The sequence below is a fragment of the Crocuta crocuta genome, unplaced genomic scaffold, assembly GCF_008692635.1.
Source record: "Crocuta crocuta isolate KB4526 unplaced genomic scaffold, BGI_CrCroc_1.0 scaffold260, whole genome shotgun sequence".
Taxonomy (NCBI): Eukaryota; Metazoa; Chordata; class Mammalia; order Carnivora; family Hyaenidae; genus Crocuta; species Crocuta crocuta.
The window spans coordinates 3,342,741-3,364,224 of record NW_027527525.1 but is presented as its reverse complement, the minus strand read 5'-3'; the positions used below and the strand labels follow the sequence as shown (position 1 = coordinate 3,364,224).

The 21,484-nt window shown below is 42.5% G+C and overlaps 1 protein-coding gene and 1 long non-coding RNA gene across 3 annotated transcripts in view; one reads left to right on the top strand and one right to left on the bottom strand.

Annotated features, from left to right (window-relative positions):
* NSMCE2 (NSE2 SUMO ligase component of SMC5/6 complex) overlaps nucleotides 1-21,484 on the top strand; it is a 214,929-nt gene that overhangs the window by 129,937 nt on the left and 63,508 nt on the right. The gene's annotated exons all lie outside the window — the stretch shown is intronic.
* Nucleotides 14,800-18,731, bottom strand: LOC144231937 (uncharacterized). The gene is made up of 3 exons (XR_013335249.1): nucleotides 18,570-18,731; nucleotides 16,917-16,933; nucleotides 14,800-14,872 (listed from the first exon to the last, which is right to left on the bottom strand). It is a non-coding gene; the product is annotated as an uncharacterized LOC144231937 (long non-coding RNA).

The window sequence follows — 21,484 nt, the reverse complement described above, 5'->3', positions numbered from 1 at the left end:
ACTCTACAAGGTCAAGACCAAATCGCTAAGGGAGTTGAACGCTAAGCTGAGAAGTGGATATCTTACAGGTGATACTGAAACTACAGGAGACTTTGGGTATAAACAAGAGTATATGCCGAAAACAAAAAGGTGTAGATATACAAATGGTTTAATGTGGTGACATGATGCAGGAAAGAGAAGAAACAGGCAATCCTAGTTGGTGTATTAAAGCAGTAAGTATTTGGAACACTGTTTTGGTGGTTAAATTAGAAAGGAAGACCGTGAGACATGTGGCAGAGGCAGCTGGCATTCGTCACCAGCACGTATATTGGTTGTTAGAAGGAAGGAGAGGAGCAAGTGGGTGGCTCAGTTGGTTGCGTGTCAGACTTCAGTGCAGGTCATGATCTCGCAGTTCCGTGAGTTTGAGCACAGCCCGTCAGCACAGCACCCGCTTCAGATCCTCTGTGTCCCCCTCTCTCCCCCTCCCCTGCTTGTGCTCTCCACAAAATAAATATTTTTTTAAAGAAAGGAAGGAGAGGGGGACCCCAGGGTTTTATCATGAATGCCCTAGAGAATGGCCAGTCCTTACCCACAAATGCAGAAGGAGCTGTTTGGGAGTGAAGGAAAAGATGGTGTATTCAATTTTCATGTTTTCTTTGAGGCAGCGGTGTGATAAACAATTAAAATATCTTTTAGGTGGTTGGAGATGCAGCCCTGGGGCTGGGAGAAAGAAGAAGGCTAAAGGTAATTATTTAGCAATTGCGCAGAAGGCTAAAGGTAATTATTTAGCAATTGCGCACCCCAACAGAACGTTGAAGTTTTAGCAGGGACAACACAGAGGGCTGAGATGGACACACACACAGCCACTGGCTAGAAAGAGGAGGGGCACTAGGAGGAGCGGTCTGTGACGGAGGAGCGCAGGACCCCAGAGCAGCAGAAGAGCCAAGGGAGCAAAGGATTTCAGGAGGGCTGGTGTGCCCCACCACTGCCGGAGCCTGGGGATCAAACTAACGAGTCCTCGCAGGAGCAGTCTCAGGCTTAGAAAACAAGAACCGAATCCAGGAGGAGGGAGAGTGTCAAGAAGTTAGAAGCTAAAATCACAGGTGATTCCGATGGAAGACCATTGTGTGAACTTGAAATGAAGTTTAATCCATAGATTGCCATCGATAGATGACATGTAAATGTCTTGTGTTTTATCAGTTTCAAAGACTTACTTTTTTAATCAGCAGATATGTGGGGGAGAGACCTTTTGTATTTCCACAAAATATGAACTTCTTAAACAAACGCTGCTTTTGCTCATTCCCCAAAATAGATGAAGATAAATTTAGCTCTTTTACTTTGAGTAAGAGAAGCTGGTTTAAATGTGTGGCTGACTTGGTTTTCTGTGTCTAGTAGCATTCCAGTGCAAGGAAGTAAAATACTGGTTTTCTTTCATTTTGTTTTCCACTTCTATCCGTAGAGCAAATAAAACCATACCATCCTAAAATGGCATTCCTCTGTATTCCACTTATTGCTTGATTAATTTATTTCTTGTCTCTTGACATAACTTTGGAAGAGAAGGGTTTTGTTTTTTTTTTTTTTTATAGCAGGGGTTCTGATAGATGTGAACATTCCCTGATCACAGCTTTCTACAAAATCATTAACACTCTTGCTTTATGCTTTGAGTGTTTGCTTCTTGGCAATAGTTCATGGAATCGGACTGAATCTGAAAGCTTGAAGGCAAACTTGAATTGCTTAGCTCTGTAGTTATACAAAGGATAACTTAATTCACTTGAGTCATAATAACAAGGCATCCTGAATCAGTTACTGTCATCACCTGTAGTTAAAAATAATCAGTCAGGAGCCTCTGACCAAGCTGAGGGCACAACAGAGTAAGTTAGCATAACTGGTTAACCTGTCCACTGGAAGTTTTTGTTCATTCACTCTGTCAATTCATTTAACATTTATTGAACACATACACACTTTGTGCCAGGCTGAAGTAAAGGCCAGTCACCAACCTTAGGGTTCTTCAGGACCAGTATCTACAAAGCACACAAATTTTAATACCATGTAGTAGTAGATGTTACAGTAGCAGTAAGCATAGGGAACTGTAAGAAAGAAAACATGAGCAGAGTATAAGGAGAGAAGTAAAAAATGACATTGGAAACAGTATATGGGATTATGTAAATCCTTATGACAAATAGATTTGAGGAGGAGGGGAAAACTGGAGACGGGAAGGCAGGAAGGAGACAAGTCTTCCTGAAGGTGGTATTAAGGTGGGCATGGAGAAAAGGAATTGAATTCGAGAGGTATTTGGGAAGTAGCAGTCACTGGCTGAATGGAAAACATAGGTGGTAGTAAGAGATGAAGTAGAGTCAAGGACAAGTTTGCAGCTTAAATCCCCGGGCGCTGGGGGGACAAAAGACAGAAGGGTCAGCCTTTGGCTGTCTCTAACATGACATTACAGCAGCTGAGTCATCCAAGGCTGATTCAGTCCCGGACATGAGTCCTACCTGTTCATCTTTGAAACCAACTGTGAAATAAATGGCTTTTGGCCTCTCTGAAACTGAGACCTTTGGAACAGTGATAGATATGAATCAGATTTCATAGGCAGGAGCCTTAGGCTTTCTACTTCAGGGTTCTGGAAGATGCACACTTGGCTTTTATTGCACTAGGATACACTTTCGACAGTGGTTTCCAGTCCTGCTTTTTAATAACTCTGTAATCAGTTACACCTTGATAATGATTGTTATAACTTAGCACTTTGTATCTTCAAAAAAAAAATTCCCAACAACATTAAATAATTAATCTGCATAATATCCCTGTGAGTTAGAAGGTGATTACAGCCCCATTTTCCAGATGGGAAAACCCAGAGCGATACTCGGTGACCGACCTGCCCGAGGCTGTACAGCCAGCCTCACCTTCGCAGAACGGAATCCTACATCTGCAGTTTCCTTTATCTTATCGCACTCAATACTACATGTTCGTTGTCAGTCTTAACTTATTAGATCATGTTTACTATTTCACTTACTCAGAAATCTCAGCATTTAGATATAGAAAAGGGCAAGCAAGATATAGCAAAGAGTGAAAGTGACCAGATGACTCAGCCCTGCCTATGTGGAGGCGGGGAGGGGCCAGAAATAGGAATATAAGCAGGTCTTCACTCCAGCGTATCCGGGGAAAGAAGGCCCATTTTCCAGTGGAGCAATGACCTCATTCCAGCTAACAGACCAGCCAGTCATTATGTCAGGGAGCCTCCTCTGGCACTTGGGTGCAAATGTGCCCCTACCCAGCAGCAAGAAAACAGTCATTATAGAAATCGTCTGTCTGTCTGTCTTTATATACATAAGGCTGTGTGGTGTGTTGGAAAGAAAACTGACTTCGGAGCCAGACCGACCTGGGTTGAAATGTCTTCCAAGAGGGAGCGAGAGGACGCTAGCCGGATTCTTTTCCTGTGGCATTGTGGGAAAGATTACAGGGTGACGTATGTCAGCTGCCCAGCGTGCACCCTCACAATTACTGCTTCGTAAATGGTCGCTGCTATTTTTATTCCCAAAGACGAGATGTGATGCTGAGAGAGCCCTCTGATTTTTTTTTCTGTTGGATGACAGGACCAGGTAAATTCAACTTTTGATGAATTACAGACTTTTCTTCAAGGAGCCACTGAAACACTTTGACATTGAGTCAACTAGATAGGGTATCACCCCCTGTTCACTGACAAATATGGGAAGGTAATTTCAGTAGGTCGGTCATCAGTGTGTACCTTCCAAAACATTATAGTCATGTTACAGTAAACTTTTTATATTTGTTGCGTCACAAAGATTTATTGAAGTGATAAAAGTTATTATGGAAAACAGTGTGGAGTAACCATGGTAACAGTTATTTGATCTCACAGTAATTAGCTAAGCATTCAGTTGCACAATACTTTCACAATACCTTCCTGGTTAGTTCATTAAACAAAATTAGCTTTTGTTTGAACTGCCTTCCTACGGCGTCCCAAATTTGATTTTAGTTCAAAAGAATTAGAAAGTGTGTTTTAAAAGTACCTTTCCGACTTACAGCTTATGGACATATTTGAGGTTGCAACTGGTCTTTATTTCATTCTTTATTTAGACCACAGTACGCAAGTGATTATCCCCTGAAGTGTGTGTCTTTTGGTTTAGTAGAGGGGGCTTAGAAGTGAACGGTAAAGTTGGGAGACCAGTTTCTTAATTCTGGCTCCGTTCCTGGCTCAGATTAAGGGGGCGGGGGTCAGCTGATGTCCTTTACCCTGACTGTGTTTCTATCGCAAGAAACATTGGGTTGCTGGACTATAAATCTTAGAATCCTGAGGTCTCATCACCGTGGGTGTTTCTTAATAACCTGCTGTCTCCTGATGGGGTAACCCGGAGCCAGTAGGTGCCCCCATTTTCTAAAGCACCCTGCGCCAGATGCCTCTTCTGCCCCGTTTAGCATAACTCGTGCTGCCTTCAGGTACCTCTCCTGTGAGGTGGAACGTATTATAGATGATTCACCTCAGTGATGATGTCATTCTCAGAGGACATCCCAGAGCCCTTGGGACAAGGGTGCCTCAAACTGTGTTTAAGAAAGGCATAACTGCTGTACACCCTATCTCTGTCCCCCCACACCCCAATATACAGGTGAAGCTTAAGCCATACACACTCTTTGGCAGTTTGGAGATCCCATCTGCAAGGGAAAGCTTCAAGCAGTCAAGATTTCAGAACAGAAAATGAACCCCCCCACACACAAAAAAAAATGTTTCAACTAATTTACTAAAAATGAGGCTGTAAAGTTAGCAAAACAGGATTTTCAAAACTTCAGGGCAAGATTTTTGCATGAATTTATTTTTAATTCCTGTCAACATGGTGATTTTATTTTAAGCTCATATAGTGTTTTAAAGACAATACTGGCTTTTAAATTTATTTTTTTAATTTTTTAAAATTTATTTCTGAGAGAGAGAGAGAGAGCAGGGGAGGGTCAGAGACAGAGGGAGACACAGAATCTGACGCAGGCTGAGCTGTCAGCACAGAGCCTGACGTGGGGCTCAAACCCATGAACTGTGAGATCGTGACCTGAGCCGAAGTCAGACGCTTAACCGACTGAGCCACCCAGGCACCCCAATACAGACTTTTAGAAACTAGTTGCTTTCTGATTTGTGAGTCAAGATCTTCTCTCAGTTAACTGGATGTCACCTACCAGTTTTCATTTGGGCAAATGGTTTTTCATGCAGGCTATAACATTTCCAGTTTCGTGCGTATTTATTTGCCCAATTAGGTTGTTTTCTATGTAGGATAGATGCATGTTGAGTTTCAGTGACTAGGGTTAGAATATAACAATAAGAATCTATTTGTTCTTGATTGGTCTTAATATTTGTTTTGGCCAATCTGAAGATAATAAAAACGACAACAGAATAATAAGTTATCCTAGGTGACCTCAGCATCTGACTCATTCTTTTCCCCTGTCTTCCTCATTCCTGCCTTTGTCCTGTGTGATTTTGACATCTTCGCTGAAAAGGCCCCTAAAACTCTTCACACTTAATTTCGGTTCCACATACTCTTCCTTCTTTGTAGAAGAATATTTTTCTGTCACTGCATTTGGGAAAAAATTTGATGACCTTTGATGTAGCTCTCGTTGCTGCTTCTGTGAAAGTTTTTCCTATTTCTCTCTCACCTTGTCCCATGTTCCCTAACTCTCTCCTGTCATTTGTGCCTAATTCTGGGGCACACTTATTTTAACCTATGGTTAAAAATGATCTCCCCAGGGGCACCTGGGTGGCTTAGTCGGTTAAGCGTCCGACTTTCGCTTAGGTCATGATCTCGCGGTTCGTGGGTTCGAGCCCCGTGTCGGGCCCTGTGCTGACTGCCAGCTCAGAGCCTGGAGCCTGTTTCGGAGTCTGTGTCTCCCTGTCTCTCTGACCCTCCCCTGTTTACGCTGTCTCTCTCTATCCTAGAAATTTAAAAAAAAAAAAAAAAGATCTCCCCAATGAGCTGTGAACTCCACCATCAGAGTTCCTTTCCATATTCCTCACTGTAACTTTCTGTGTAACCTACAAGTCGATGCCCATGGACAGACAGACAGCCAAACTTGCCACTCCCTGACTTCTTAATTCTAGGCATTTGTAATTTTCATCTGCTGCCCAGCCCAACCACACCAGATATTTACCTTCTAACTCCTTCCTTTTCTGTAATCTACACGATTTTCTGTTTATCGACCTTCAGTTACTTCAGGAAAAGAGGAAGAGAAGTACTATTTATTGAACACCCAATGTGTTTTAGGTACTGTACAGTATGTTTTAGTCATTCCCACAATCCTGTGAGGTCTTAATATCCGCATGTTGTATCATGAGAAACTAAGGCTCAGAAAGATTGAGTAGTATAAGAAGCTAATAATTGAAAGAGCTGTAACTTGAACATGGGATTCTGCCTCCACAACCCAGCCTTTTTCACTTTTTCCAATTCGTTGGCTCCATTTTCGTGACTCAACCCAACATGAATTCCACACTAAGCCAATTCATTAAAGCAGTTACCACCACGCTTTATTCCTTTGATCTCTTGGCCTTGTGCTGGACCATTAGTCAGAGGTCTACCTTCCCCACCGGGTCTTCTGTGCTGCTCTGGTTTCTAGGTCTCTGCTAAGGAAATGACACACATTCTTCCAGATGTGACTCCACAAGGACAGTACTCCATTTCATGTAGACAAAGAATGCCCTATCTGCCACTCATATATTACACCTAGCCCCTACAGTGCCCATGACGGACATTGGCAACCATGAGTTCATTTTCAATATGGCTTCCTTCCAGGAAGTCATTACCACCTGAAGGGAATTGATATAGTAGATACAACCTGTCTGCCAGTCTGTTCTACCCCCTAACTTACTGTTGCTGAGTGGTTTTCCTACTCTTTGTTGGTCTTACCACTGACTGAGTAACAAACACCCTAAAACCTCTTCCTTACTTCTGAAAAAACTGGATGACTGATTGTTGTCTCAACACACTTTTGCTTTGCGTTTGCTCACACTGAATTCTTCTGCTTGGCCCACCTTCCTCGTATCACTGCAGAATAATTAGTAACAGAGTGGTCTCTGTTAGAAGTTTCATGGAGACCATCTGGTGTGTATTGTCCACTGTATATACGGTACCTGGTAGAGTGTAAAAGCTCATTTAAATAAAGAAGAAAGGAAGATGCATTTGACACAGGTAGTTGTACATATATCTTTTTGATTCCTGACCCAGTGAAGTCAATATTATTATCCCAATGACAGATGAGCAAATGAAGCTCATGGTTACTCTGCTAGGAAATGAACCTGCCGAAATGCTACCTCTTCTGGAAAGCCTTTTACAGCAGTGTTCACACCCTGCCCTACATGCTGTATGAAAGTCCCATTTTCCCCACTAAGTAATGGATTCCTGGACAGGAGAGAAAGTGCTTTCTTCATCTGTGTCTCATGTTAGACATATGTAGAGTGATTGCCGAATGGTCCGATACCCTGTCTGCCATTTCACTGGGTTGGAGCCTCCACAACAAGTTTCCATCAGCCATCTTCTCCGTCACCTGCGTTTCCCTCCCTCTCTGCTCCCCTGTGTCTTTCCTGCGGTTCCTCCTCCTCACATTGCCTCTCTGGCTATTATAGTCAAGGCCATCATGGTATTCATTAGGCACGAGGGGCGCAGTGACTGAATATGTTTTTAAAACCCTCAAAGTGTTGGAAATCTCAAAAGAAAACTTATTGGCTCAAAAATAGTACAGGATCAACGATAAATGTTTAAGCAAACAAATACAAAATCAAATATTTTGTCTTTAGTAGATGTTAAATGTAGCCATGATTCCTGAGAAATCGTAGCAAACTATGGAATAAATGAGTAGTAGCCAAATAGTTTCAAAACCAAATGCAAAAATTCTTTCAAAAATGCCTTGGCCATCCATTATTTTTTTTAAGTTTGTTTATTATTATTATTTTTTTTTTTTTAGTAATCTCTACACCCAGCTTGGGGCTCAGACTCACAACTCTGAGATCAAGAGTTGCATGCTCTCCTGACTGAGCCAGCTGGGTGTCCTGGCCTTAAAATTATTTGTTACTTTTATTTTTTTAAGTTTATTTATTTAGTTTGAGAGTGAGAGACGGGGAAGGAGCAGAGAGAGGGAGAGAAAGAATCCCAGACAGGCTCAGTGCTATCAGCATAGAGCACAACATGGGGCTTGATCTCACGAAATGTGAGATGATGACCTGAGCTGAAATCAAGAGTCAGCCACTTAACCAACAGAGCCACCCAGACACCCCATAAAATCATTTTTTAAATGTGGGTTATAAATACAACTTTTAGTGTGTTTGTGGTGATATTGGCACTGGGACTCTGAAAATTAAACATAGTTGATACTTCAAAATTGGCTGGGTTCTCAGACCCAGACAATTGGATTAATATCCAGTTAATGCTGGATAGTAATTGATTGTAGTTCAATAACGATGGTCATTGTTATGGAGGAAAGGAAGTAAGGATATTTTGTTATTCTACTTATGTTTATTTTATTTTATTGACAAAAAGGAAAAAAGACTGAAGGGAATTCCCCCTACTTATGCAGAATGGGTGCCACATTCCTATGGAGATGTTGAGTAATCTTTGGGGTTCTCAGGTGGTACCAGTAAGAGCCTCCTAAATGTTCTGCCTGGCCCTATTCTCCGGTGACTTGCAACCCTGCCTGGTTCCTTTCGAGAATAGGAAGTTGGGGGGCAGCACGGAAGCCCTAAGGGCAAAGCTTTGCTAGAGCAGATGAAGCAAAGGGATGCCCAGGCCCGGGCCTGGGAACTGTGTGGGAGCCGAGGAATGTGCCGTGTCTCCATTATTTGCTTGTGTGAGGCATGCCGGAACTGACCTTTCCACTTGCCCTTCACATAGGGGGCGGGGGGTGGGAATCAAAGTGCTGAACCATTGTTTGAAGTACTGATAATGCAGTGACCATGTGGACAGTATAGTCGAGGTATTTCCTCAGCGATGAGCACTGAACGTTTAAAAAGTTCAGTAGACTTTTGGTATGTTTTTGTTGCATCAGGAGGAATTCCCCTACCCTCTTTTCCTTTCTTTTTTTAAAAAATATAATGTATTGTCAGGTTGGCTAACATACAGTGCATACAGTAGTGTGCTCTTAGTTTTGGGGGCAGATTCCCATGATTCATCGCTTACATACAACATCCAGTGCTCATCCCAACAAGCGCCCTCCTCAGTGCGCATCACCCATTTCCTCCTCTCCTCGACCCCCATTAACCCTCAGTTTATTCTCTGTATTTGAGATTTTGGATGCTCTTCGTTTTTCATTCTGCAGCATAAATTGCAGTCCCAGAAGCTGATTTGCCTTAACCTGCTCAAAAACCGCTATAGACCTTCGTAACTTTGACTAGCCATGTATCAGGTTGGTATATCATGGCTGCTGAAGGTTCATACCTAGTATTGCTCCTTCCCAGCCATCTAGCAAGGATTCACCTCACAATGAGAACCAGGACGGGATTAGAAATGAGGCACACTCAACTGGAGGTTAGAGCCATAGTCACAAGTGAAAATATAAAGCATATTAAATATATTATCTGTTTGTATAGTTATTAAAATACATTAACTCTAATCACCTTGGGGGGAGGTGTGTGTGTGTGTGTGTGTTTTAATGAGTAGATTCATGCGATCTGTCATCTCCAAGAGTTTAGAAATGCCAGTTAAATACATATGGATTTTTCAAAGGAAATCATCAAAAAGGACATTCCACTCTTATTACAAAGCTATTCTAGGGGTAAATATTTTGATAGATGTGGTTCAGTGCACCTGGAAGCTGAGACATGGTTGAGCCTGAGGCAGTTAGCACAGATGGAGCACTGAGATACATTAAGGGTTCTTTCTCCCCTCGTATATATTGTAAATGGTTGATTGTGGCAGCCTGAACATTAACATTTTCTATGCCACTGTCGGAGTAAGTTTCTTGTGAAAAATGGTCTTATTATTTAAGAATGATAAGGACTGTGCTCGTGCTGACTTCTCTCACAAATAGATGTATTATGGTATATGGTATATGATACAACATTGTGTTAAGTAAGAGAAGTAATTACTATCAAGTCACTAAATTGCTGTTAAGTCCGCTTGGACTTGTAGCAGATATAATGTGAGTGTTTAGGGTTGGGGCATTTATTGGTCATAAGGCAAAAAGGATGCATTAAGATGGGAAGATTGCTACTTTGGTTTTTCTTTTTTGGAAGCTACGAGCTGAGACACTATAGACTTGAAACATAACTTATAACTTATTAAAATGATTGAGTGTATCGTCCAACTTTGCTGTTACGAAATAAGCACCCAATTGAAAATGTTGGCTACCCGCCGTGCTTGCCTTATCTTCTAGGGAGATAGGTTACATTAAGTGATATTTACAAACTTTAACACTCTTTCCTCCTTTGGAAAGGAGGACTGAAGCCCTGTCTCTCATCAGCCTTCAGAAGTTTGGCGTTATGCAGGTGGCATTGTTTATTAGAGGAACGACCTAGTAAACCCAGCCGTCCGGAACTATGTAACCATGAGCTTGTATTTTGTCATTGTTGTGTGTGTGTTTCTGGTGGAACATAAGTTCCTTGCAGGCAGGAAATGAGGCACATCTTTATATCCTCCTCTAGAGAGTGTTGAATAAATGTTGAAGGATTCATTGCTAAGAAAGTGACAATATTCTTTCATACCCCAAAGCTGTCAGCAAACAAATGGTAAAGATGTTTTGGAAGAAACCTCCAAGATGTCTTTATTAGCAGGAACATGGGTTTGTCCGCTAGTTAAAGGGGTTACACTCCCTCTGGCTGGCTTTTGCGGAGAGCTGGTTCATTGTAAGCTTAGTCTTGTGTGTCTGCTAGAAAAAAAATAGGCCCAAATACTCCCTCAGAGAGAGCCCGTATAAAATCAGCAACTGAATTTGATTTTCCGAAGTGTGTTTCTAAACTGAGGAAATGTCCTTTTAAAAACCATTTACCTAAAATGTTCTAAGATTGCAACATCTGCTAAGCCTATTATGTTCTTTTATTAAACAGTTTTATTGTTCTTTGTGCAAACTGCTTATTTGAAGCAATAAAGCTGAGTTGATGGCAGACTTTCTAACAAGCAGGAATTATTTTTTTTTACCAATGAAAGAAACTGCATATTTCCAATCATACGTAGTATTAAAAAATCCTATTCAGAAACTATCCCATTAACTGCATGTTTAAAATGTCTCTTTGAAGCCTAGCAGATTATAATATAAAATGATACTGAATGTGTAATTCTAGCAATACTTTTGACCCCTTCTGGGTTTTTAGTGTTTTGTTTGCTACGCAGACAAGAGCCCGTAAATGTCTAGATTATTTAAGGCATAGGATTGAATAGCAAGCCAGCGACTAATTGAGGAAGCATTTTTCTGACCTTTATAAAATCCAAAATTTCTGTAAGGGCAGTCTCCTTTTAATACCAGTGTAGTTCACCGGTGGCTGTATTTGGATTGCATAAACCTGTTTGATTTAGTAATTAAAGACTTTCTCAAATGCATATTTACCTCCCTGCTTGCAACTCTGCAGACCCTGGTCTTCCTGAGTAGGAGCACAGCTGCAGAGACCACAGAATTTTTCAGGAAGAAAACCCTGCTCACCTCCCCAGAAGGGGGTCGGCCAGCACAAACGCCAACTTTTTGCCTATACCCTGGTGACAATTAAAAGCCGACCAAGGTGGCTTTTTCAAAAGATTGTGTTTTTGCCCATGAGAGCCTTTCTTCCTCAACACCTCAGTGGGCTCTATAGCTCCTCGCCCCACTTGCAAAACAACAGCCTGGAGCATTGGACCTGCCTCCAATGAAGGGACGCAGACCTGGTTGTTTTTGTGGTAGTGCTTAACGCTGGAGTCAGTCTAGATTTGGTGACAGCTAGAGAGCGAGCAGTCGGTTTCTTTTGTCCTCTGAGGCAAAGATGACAGCTCAGTCACCAAGTGACTGAAATTTCCAGTCACCATGTGGCAAGGCTGGTGGAGTCAGCTACTGGCTCGAAGCAGTGATTCGCAAATCTTAGGAGACTCCTGTGTACTTCCAGATCTTTCTCTGCCCTCTATATCACTCATGGTTTACAGCCTCAGAATCCCAGAGGGGCCCAGGAATATGAACAGATAAAACTGGTCCCGTTGTCATTGATGAGCTAATGAGCAGATGCCCCATCTAGTGTCATGTGTTCTAGTTTTTCTAGAGAAATTGGACAGTGGAATTTTTTTAAATAAAATCTCTTAATTTTTAATATTGGCCATTGATTCAAAATTTAAAGGTGCCGTGTAGCTGAATAACACCTGGCTTCAGAACACACATGGTTGGTGGGTCACATACTTATTTCTGCTCTGCTGATTCCCTTGAATTAAGAGTCGAAACTTAGCCTTTTGATTTCATGCCTTTGTCCCTTAATTTTAAACTACAGTTATAACCTGGAGACAGTCTTACTTACTTCAGTCAGTGTTGACGAAGACTTGGTAATTTCCATTGGGTTCCACTTAGCATTTGGTTACTATGAATTGTCTGTATGTAATACAGTTGTGTTTGGACACTGAGAATATGTGGCCTGTGCCCTCAGAGAATCTGTGAGCCGTGCAACAGCAGGATGCCCCAGTACCAGTGATCTGTGTTACACAGCTCCAGTGGAGAGCTGTATTGGGCAGCCCTGGACTCCTTGCATTTATTGTCACCCGAATTATGGATGCAAACCATGATGGCGGCAGCGATCTACTGTAAGAAGGCAAATCTAGCATAATTGTTGGACGAGCAAGTGAGAATTAGATTTTTCATTGTACTTCTTGATAGTTGTGGGACCATGGGCGTATTATGTAACCTCTCTGTGGTCTCACTTTCCACCTCTGTGAGTGGGGATCGTAATAATATCTACATCACAGAGTTACTACGATGATGAAATAAGATAACCTTGTATGTGGAGCCCTTAGCTCAATGCCTGATGCAAAGTAAAGGCAGAGTACTTCACCACTGCTGCTACTACTGCGTTTAAGTCCGAAAGCACCGAACTGAGAATCAAAGGAATTGGGCTTAGACACCCATTGTGCCTCTCTTAGTAGCTGTGACCAACTGGAAACCACTTAACCTCTGAGCATCAGTAAGATTAGGATAATATGAAGGTGAAGTATAATTAAGTATTACAACACATGAAGAAATGCGCAGCTGAAAACTGCTGCTTGATGGTGGGAACGGGCTGTCAGCGGAGCCACAGGGGGAAGGCACATGGCCCTCATGACACGGCATAGTCGACATGGCAACCGGGGAGGAACCCAAGGGTTTTGCCCATCTCGGTTTCCACTCAGACACGCTGGTCCACAACACAAAACAGCCTTAGAATATTATTGGCTTGAGGGGGCGCCCCTGGGTGGATCAGTCAGTTGAGTGTCCTACTCTTGATTTTGGTGCAGGTCATGATCCCAGAGTTGTGAGATTGAGCCCCGTGTTGGGCTCTACACTGAGCATGGAACCTGCTTGGGATTCTCTCTCTCTCTCTCTCTCTCTCAAAGAAAAAAGAATATTATTGGCTTTAGAATGACTAGAATAAAAATTTACAGAATGAAAATTTGACTTTTGGGTACTCCCACTTTATTATTTTTTTAATGTTTATTATTCATTTTTGAGAGAGGGAGACAGACAAAGCATGAGTGGGGGAGGGGCAGAGAGAGAGGGGAAACACAGAATGCCAAGCAGGCTCCAGTCTCCGAGCTGTCAGCACAGAGCCCAAGGCGGGGCTCGAACTCAGTAGCCATGAGATCATGACCTGAGCCGAAGTCAGATGCTTAACTGACTGAGCCACCCAGGCGCCCCCGGGCTCTCCCACTTTATTTAAAAAATACCCCCTGAAGAGAGATTTTTCCCAACTCCCACAATTCTTTTATTTGATTTGCTTTCGAAAAGGTTCTCACTGTGGCTACCACTCCGAGTGGCATGCTGAGACAGGGCCACGGCCATGGTCCCCGGCAGAGCACAGGACGTTGTAGCGAGCCACCTAGGATCCAAGCCATGAGTCCTTGTTTGAGAAGTGAGGAAACCGGACGGCAGACACTCCAGCCTTGTCCAGAACCACTAAACCAGTGACTTTTGCCCTCCCCCCAAGATACTTAGGTTCACACGTTTTCAGGACTTTCAGCTGTTCCTCGGACTTACCACATTTTTGAAGACAGGTCATTCAGGTTCGTTTCGATATCTTTAAATTGCTTAGGAAAAAATAACATCATGGAGATGGAGGCATTTCCAGAGCTTCTGCACCATGCTCGGTCAATATCACCTGAATATGAACCCAAAGAAAGGAATTTTTTTGAATCACTTAATTCTGTGATAATATTAGAATAAGTACTAACAGCAAGAAGGAGAAAAGAATTGTAGTGCCACAGTCCAGGGAGAACTTTATTTTTGTTTTGTGTGGAAAAAAATAACCTAATACAATCAAATGAAAACAGATTGATCAAAACAGCAAAAAATCCTATTCCTGTCTCGGAGTTTGTGGGAAGAGCGCCTAATTTGTGCCTATTCTTTTTATAGCTAATGGGCTAATTGACTCAGAGATGACACCTGTGTAACTTATTTTTTAAAATCGTACTAAAATCTCCATCTCAGTAAGATTCTAGGAAAGAATTCGCAGCAGCTGGCCCCACATCTGCTTGACTGATGCCGTGTGAAAGGGATTCTAAATATAGTTGGGATTCGAGTCCAACGTACTTCCATTGCTGTGCTACAAAGTATCAATGGAACTAGATCTGAAGGAGCTTATCATTAAAACAACCTAAAACTAAAATGGTATGGTTTGCTTTGGCAAGCCGCAAATATTTACCTTAAGCAATCTTTGTTAGCAAACTTGAAATATAGCTGGTCCGTTCCCACTTGCCAGATGGAGAGAAAGATTATACCAGAGCTTAGAGGAGTAAAAATAAATCACATCAGCACAAGAAAGTGACTTTTTTATAAGAAGTCTTCATTCATTCAGTAGCTCAGAAATGCTTTGTCTATGTTTTTTGTCAGTCCTTGAATTTCCTAACACCTGAGTCAGTGTTCTCCAAATCCATCTCTCCTTCCTTCTCTTTCCCCCCTCCACATTTTCTGCCCTTCTTCCCTCCCTCTCTTTCTTCCTTCTTTCAACAAATGTTTCTTAAATACCCACTCTGTGCTGGGCACTTTATGATCCCCAAGGATCTAGAGAAAAATAGAATAGACATAGTCTTTTGCTCTCGGTTTTAAAAGTTCAAGTGACATAATAGATTTTATACTTTATTTTTTAAGATTAAAAAAATTTTTTTAATGTTTATTTGTTATTGAAAGAGAGACACACACAAAGTGTGAGCAGGGGAGGGGGAGACATAGAATCTGAAGCAGGCTTCAGGCCCTGAACTGTCAGCACAGAGCCAGGTGCGGGGCTCGAACTCACGCAAGTACAAGATCATGACCTGAGCTGAAGTTGGATGCTTAACTGACTGAGCCACCCAGGTGCCCCAAATTTTAAGATTATTTTTTAGTTTATTTATTTAAATTGAGAGAGAGAGTCCTCATGTGCACACAAGCCAGGGAAGAGCAGAGAGAGAGGGAGAGAGAGAGAATCCCAAGCAGGCTCCACACTGTCAGTGCAGAGCCCAATGAGGGGCTCAAACTCATGAACCGTGAGATCATGACCTGAGCTGAAATCAAGAGTCAGTGGCTCAACCAACTGAGCCACCTAGGTGCCCCTAGATTCTGTATTTTAAACATGTATGTTTAGCTAACACTATACCTGTAAAGCTCTTAGTAGGTATCGATAAATAACAGCTGTGTGTGAAAACAAGCTTCTGTGAAGCCTACAACAACAGACCCAATATAACAGCTACCATTAATTGAGCACTTATAATAAATATGCCAGGAATTACACACACACACAAATGCATGCGTGTGTACTTACACAGATACAGACACGTTGTTGTATTTAATCATTACAGCATTCTCACGGTAGATGTTGTTACCCCAATTTACAGATGAGGAAACAGAAGCTCAGTTAAGTTGGATTGTCCAAGGTTACATGGCTAATACGTGACTGAGCCAGATTTCGAACCCAGATTTGTCTTGATTCAAACTTGAGCCCTTCACCATGAGGATTCAGCTCGGAGTCGTATGTGTACAGCCTCTGTTGTGTCCTGCTGCCCACTGCCTGCAGGGACAGTGGCCCTGGCAGCCCTGGTTTCTCCAGGCCCCAGTGCCTGGGATAACGCATTGGGATTCCGCTCTGAGCACCTGACTTTCAGGCTCCTCAGGATTGCAAGACCACCAGCAAAATTAAAAGGGATTGCTCTTCAGTGAAAGCTGAAGGTCTTTGCTGTAACGCTTTCCTTTGTAATTGATACATCTTTTTCCAAGGGCAACAACAACGAAAACTATTCATGAGCCATCTCTTCGGGCTTTGCCCAATTTTCTGAGACTTCACATCCCATCTTGACAAGTGCATCCTACACCGTGTATTTGCGGAGAGCGTGGTTTCTTACAGAGCACCTTCAGGCCGGTGAACTGGCTTACGCCTTACAATCTAGGTTTGTAGCATCAGTCACTTTGCTCCATTGTAAGTCAAGAAACTGGGGCCTAGAGCAAAGAAATTGCCCAAACCCGGTAGCTGATCTGTAGCAAAGCTGAGGCTCAAGCTCAAATCTGACTCCTTTGCAGCCTAAGAAAGTGCTGTTTGTGCAGAGATTACAGTCCCCGGGACTGGGGGCTGTGTTCCGTCGTTTATTACAGAATTTCTGGCGATACAGATGAGGGGGTGAACTTTCTAATCTCACGACACCTGCCTTCTCTTATGAGGTTTCATTGCGCAAGTCAGAGCCTCCAGGATTAGTAAGATAGGGAATTTGTCTCCTGTTCTCGGGGCTGCTCCAAGCCCAACACCACAGCTTCCTGCCCGCTGCTACTGCTTCCCACAGATGCTTGACCCTCGGACATACCTTGCTTGATGACTCTCCTGGCCAGAGACAATTAGAAGGTAAAATATGTTAAAGTAGATGAGCTCGTCGGGACAACTTTCTCCTCTAGGACTACTTCCTTCAGTCATGTCTTGCCAATACCATTGGTCTCCCCATCTCTGCCGGCTTTCCTCTGAGCCTGGAAACCCACTCAATCTTTTCGTCTTTTCCTTTAAAACTATTGATAGAGGGGCACCTGGGTGACTCGGTTGGTTGAGCATCTGACTCTTGATTTCAGTTCAGGTCATGATCTCACAGTTCGCAAGTTCGAGCCCCATGTTGGACTCTGCACTGACAGTGTGGAACCTGCTTGGGATTCTCTCTCTCTCTGTCTCCCTCTCTCTGCTCCTCCTTTGTGCTCTCTCACTCTCTCCCTCAAAAATAAATAAACTTTTTTAAAAAATAAATAAAAGTATGATAATAGAGATCGGGACTGCCATTCTCTCTCCTCCCCTTCTCTGGCAGCCTTCTTACAAGAGTGATCTGAATACCCAGGGACCACTTCCTCCCTTCCATTCACTCCTCCTTCGTGGCGGCCTGACCCATCTGCTGCTCCACGGAGCCCTCTCTGGAAGATCTCTCCGGTCAGCTGCAGAGTGCCACATTTTTCAGTCAGCATCTTACTGAGTCTGCTTCATTTAAAGTTTTGACTCCCGAATCCTGGAAACTCACTGCACCCTACTTCGCCTCCTTTGTGAACTCCTTGAGCTGCTTGTACTGTTTTTCAAGGGTTCTGCTTCAGTTGGCCTCCTTAACCCTGGCTCTCCTGGCTTCGTGTCAGCCATCGTGATTTCAGCTCACCTGCGTTCGTGTTCCTGAGTAAGATTCCCTAGCCACAGTCCTGTTCTTACTGCTTCTGCCTGCACTTGGATATGGCCCCGCTGCAGCTTCAACATGACCTTTATTCCTTCCCAGATCAGCTCTCCCTTCTGCAGTCCCTACCTCAGTTAATGGATCGTCCACTCAATAAAAAAAACAGAACCGGAGTCACGATAGATAACCCCCTCCCTCGCTCGCGGCCATCCCATTTCAGTTCTATTGCTTCCTCGCTGCTTGTCGGATCTGTTCTCTCCCTGTGCCCTGGTCCTTTCCCCTCCAGTGTTACTCACATCCCTCCCTGTCCTGAGATGCTTCTCTCACTTTTGTTTCGGTTCCCATGGCTAGTATGCTCGTATTCATCCTTAAAGGCTCATGTCAGGCTTTGCTGATATGCATGTGTCCTTCTGAACCGTCTCCAGATGCCGTGCATTTATTTGCCTTCCCCACTAGGGCTGGGCGTTTTCAGGACAAGTACTCTTCCCTCGTCTTACTCAATCTGTGTACTCCCAGGGACTAAAAAGTACCTAAAACTTACTAAGTTCTCAATAAATATTTGTTGAGCTGAATCAGAATTTCTAGAGTAATCAGAACACATGAAAAGCATATTGGAAACAGGAGCTTTGGAGGAAAATAGAGGCAGCAGTCCAAAGCGTTCTGTTGGTACAGTCGTTACCCTGGATATTAGCATGTAGACCCTCTCTTACCTCACGTTATTGCCAGTACATGAGCTCCTTTTTCTTAGCAAGCCTGTCCCTGCCTCTCCGCTTACTGTGCGTAACCCCAGCTAATTCTGTAGGACTCAGCCCAAAGGCTTACCTCAGGACAGATTAGATGCCTCTCATCCCCACTGGTGTCTCGAGCATGGCATTTATCAGAGCATGACCTGACGGTTTCCTGTATCCCATCTGTCTTTTCCAGAATAGCGAGCTCATTTAGGACAGAGACAGGGTCTTACTTCCCTTATATTCACAGAGCCCGACATATCTGCAAGGAGCAAAGAAGAAACATGCTTTGAAAGTGGGAGATGTTTATAGGTGTGCTGTTAGAGAAACCTCTAGTGTATAATATAAAATTTAAATATAAATGTAACATAAATATACATGTAAAGCTGAAGTTCTAGAAATGTTTAAGTTCCTTTTCTTGAGTCGGACCTTCAAGCAACAAATTGTAGGTGTGCTCCAATTCTGGTGTCTCCAGTTAGCAGTTGTTAATCAGACTAGCTGATCAATTTACTGAGCTCAAATCAAAGCATTCGTTCTCAAAGCCTTTTTTGTTTATGAGTACAAACACACCATTGATGTTTATAAGAAGAATTATTTTCTCCCCTGAATGTTAACTAGCCACAAAAGATGGTGTGCACATGTGATAGTGTTTTTCATGGAGTTTAAAGAATGTTGGCCTTTGATGTTCTGCCCTTGAATAGAAATGAGTCTGCGGTATAAAATCACCAGTGAGGAAACAGAGAAACGTCTAGGCAAGCACCTGAGAAACGCTGCTAGAGTTCCTAAGTATTAAAATCCAACAGATGCAATGTTTATAACATAGAAAAAGGAGCTACACTTTTGGGTGATAGTACATATATCCTATGCTATGAAAATGAGTGACATTAAGTAGAATTATTAACATTTCATATTAAATAGAAATGTCTCCATTAAGATGTGATTGAAAACATAAGACACTAACAAATAGCTTCAGCGCAAAAAAAAAAAAAAAATAGCGAAAGAAAGTCCATAAAGTACAGGTGTCTCATAGGAAAAGGGAGTAGAACCCGCGTATGAAATGGGCTTTCAGGTCTCTCTCAGATCATTAAATCTCTCATCTTGACTTCTTTCCATGCCTTGCTCCTTTCTTCTCTGTCTTTAGCTTAGTGTTCTCAGTTTGCCCAGCCGTCTGGCAGAAGATGGTCACCACACAGCACTCGATAGGCTACAGATCCTCTTTCAGTTCAACTAAAGAGCTCAGACTGAATTAGAATTGCTCAGTTCCAATTCCAGCCTCTCGGAAGAGAGAAGTTGGTTGATGCAACATAGGTCAGTAGTCTGCTGTGGTCCAAGCAATTGTGAAGAGTCATGTGATATAAATATAGTTACGTTCGTAACCATAGGAATGCAAAAAAGGCGTTCCTCTAGCAGGCTGGGCCATCAGACACAGACAGACAGCCCCACTACCACCAAGGCCAAGGGCGCATGAAGTGGAAAGTACAACATAGGATTTATCCCAGTATATGTTATTTATAGGCCAATTGCCTGTTTCTTCCACCGAACCATAGGCACATCGAAGCTGGGTACCATACCTTATTTATGTCCAGTTCCCCAGTACCTGCAGTAATGCCCGACAGTAGGCATTCAGTAAATATTTATTGGATGAACAGAAACTGAGATTTATTCTGCCTTCCTGGGAACTACAGTTTGATAATAAAAGTAGTCAATAACCAAGCAAATATTTTTTAGCTATAACTATAGTAAATACTAAGAACATTTTTAAAAGATGAGAGAAAGGAGTTACTAAGCAAGAATAGACACTATCAGAAGGTAGTCGATGGTGGTCATATTGGGTTTGCTTATTCATCCCAAGAGGCTGGAGACAGTAATTATTACAGATTCCACTTAGATTTTATTCCATTTATGAATTGAATAAAGAAAATAGTGGTTTATATTAAATACGTAAGCTACTGAAAGATTGCTATAAAGAGCTACCTAAAAATTATAAATAAATATAATTCATATTTGCTGATGTCTTCTGATTTTATCTGACAGTTTTAAATTGGTCAACTCCTAGCCCAGGACCTGATATAATTATAAAATAATTCTCTGAGATAGTGAATGATTGTTTAAGTGCACAGTAGCAGCTATACTTTGCCCAGCTCTGCAGAGAGATCTGGACTGAGATTACAAATAACACAGTGCAAAGGACATGTTCTCTAATGGGGAATGTGGCAAGATCAGATGGCCCACCAGGATGTGTTTCATCAATATGATGGAAAGGGTGTATCCAGGTGAGGTCTGCTCTATAAAGTTATTCAAGGACCCGGGCTCCTTCCATCTTGTGGCTCCCTCCTCCTCCTGGGGTCCCTCCATTAACGCTGGTCCTTGGGGAAAGAGTGAGGTTGGGCCAGGTCTACACAAGGAAACACACATCACTTCCACTCACATTTCATTGGCTGGGACATGTACCACATCTACCTACAGGGAAGGCTGGGGAGAAAATGTATATTTAGGGACCCAGGAGGAAGAAGACAAAGTGGATATTGGTGAGTATTCTCAGTGTCTGCCATGCTAGCCATGCGCAGATTCAAGAAGCTGTGAGAAACATGTGGAAAGGGAAATGTAGTTTCCCTTTGTAGTTTCAAAAGATTTTGTTGATAAAATTTGAAATGATTCCAAATAACTTATTTAAAAAAAAAAAAAAGAAGAAGAAGAAAGTTAAAGAATTTAGGAACTGTCTCTCAGAAGCCTCTTACCACCGGTAATGGTGTTCACCTCTACAAACCACCTGTGATTCCCTGTCAGTGATGGAAAGTCCACAAGAAAATTAAAAGCATACAGATTCTAAAAATTGCTGGTATCTGATTACAGTGGTGGTAGTTCTTACCCTCTTATCCTGTGTACAGCTGTGGTCGTGACATCCCCATCAAAGGATATCTTCCTCTCTTCTGGGAGGGTTCTACAGCATGAAAAACAAAATGTAAATGTTGGTAGGTTGTATTCGTTGCACACCTCCTTCAGTCTGGA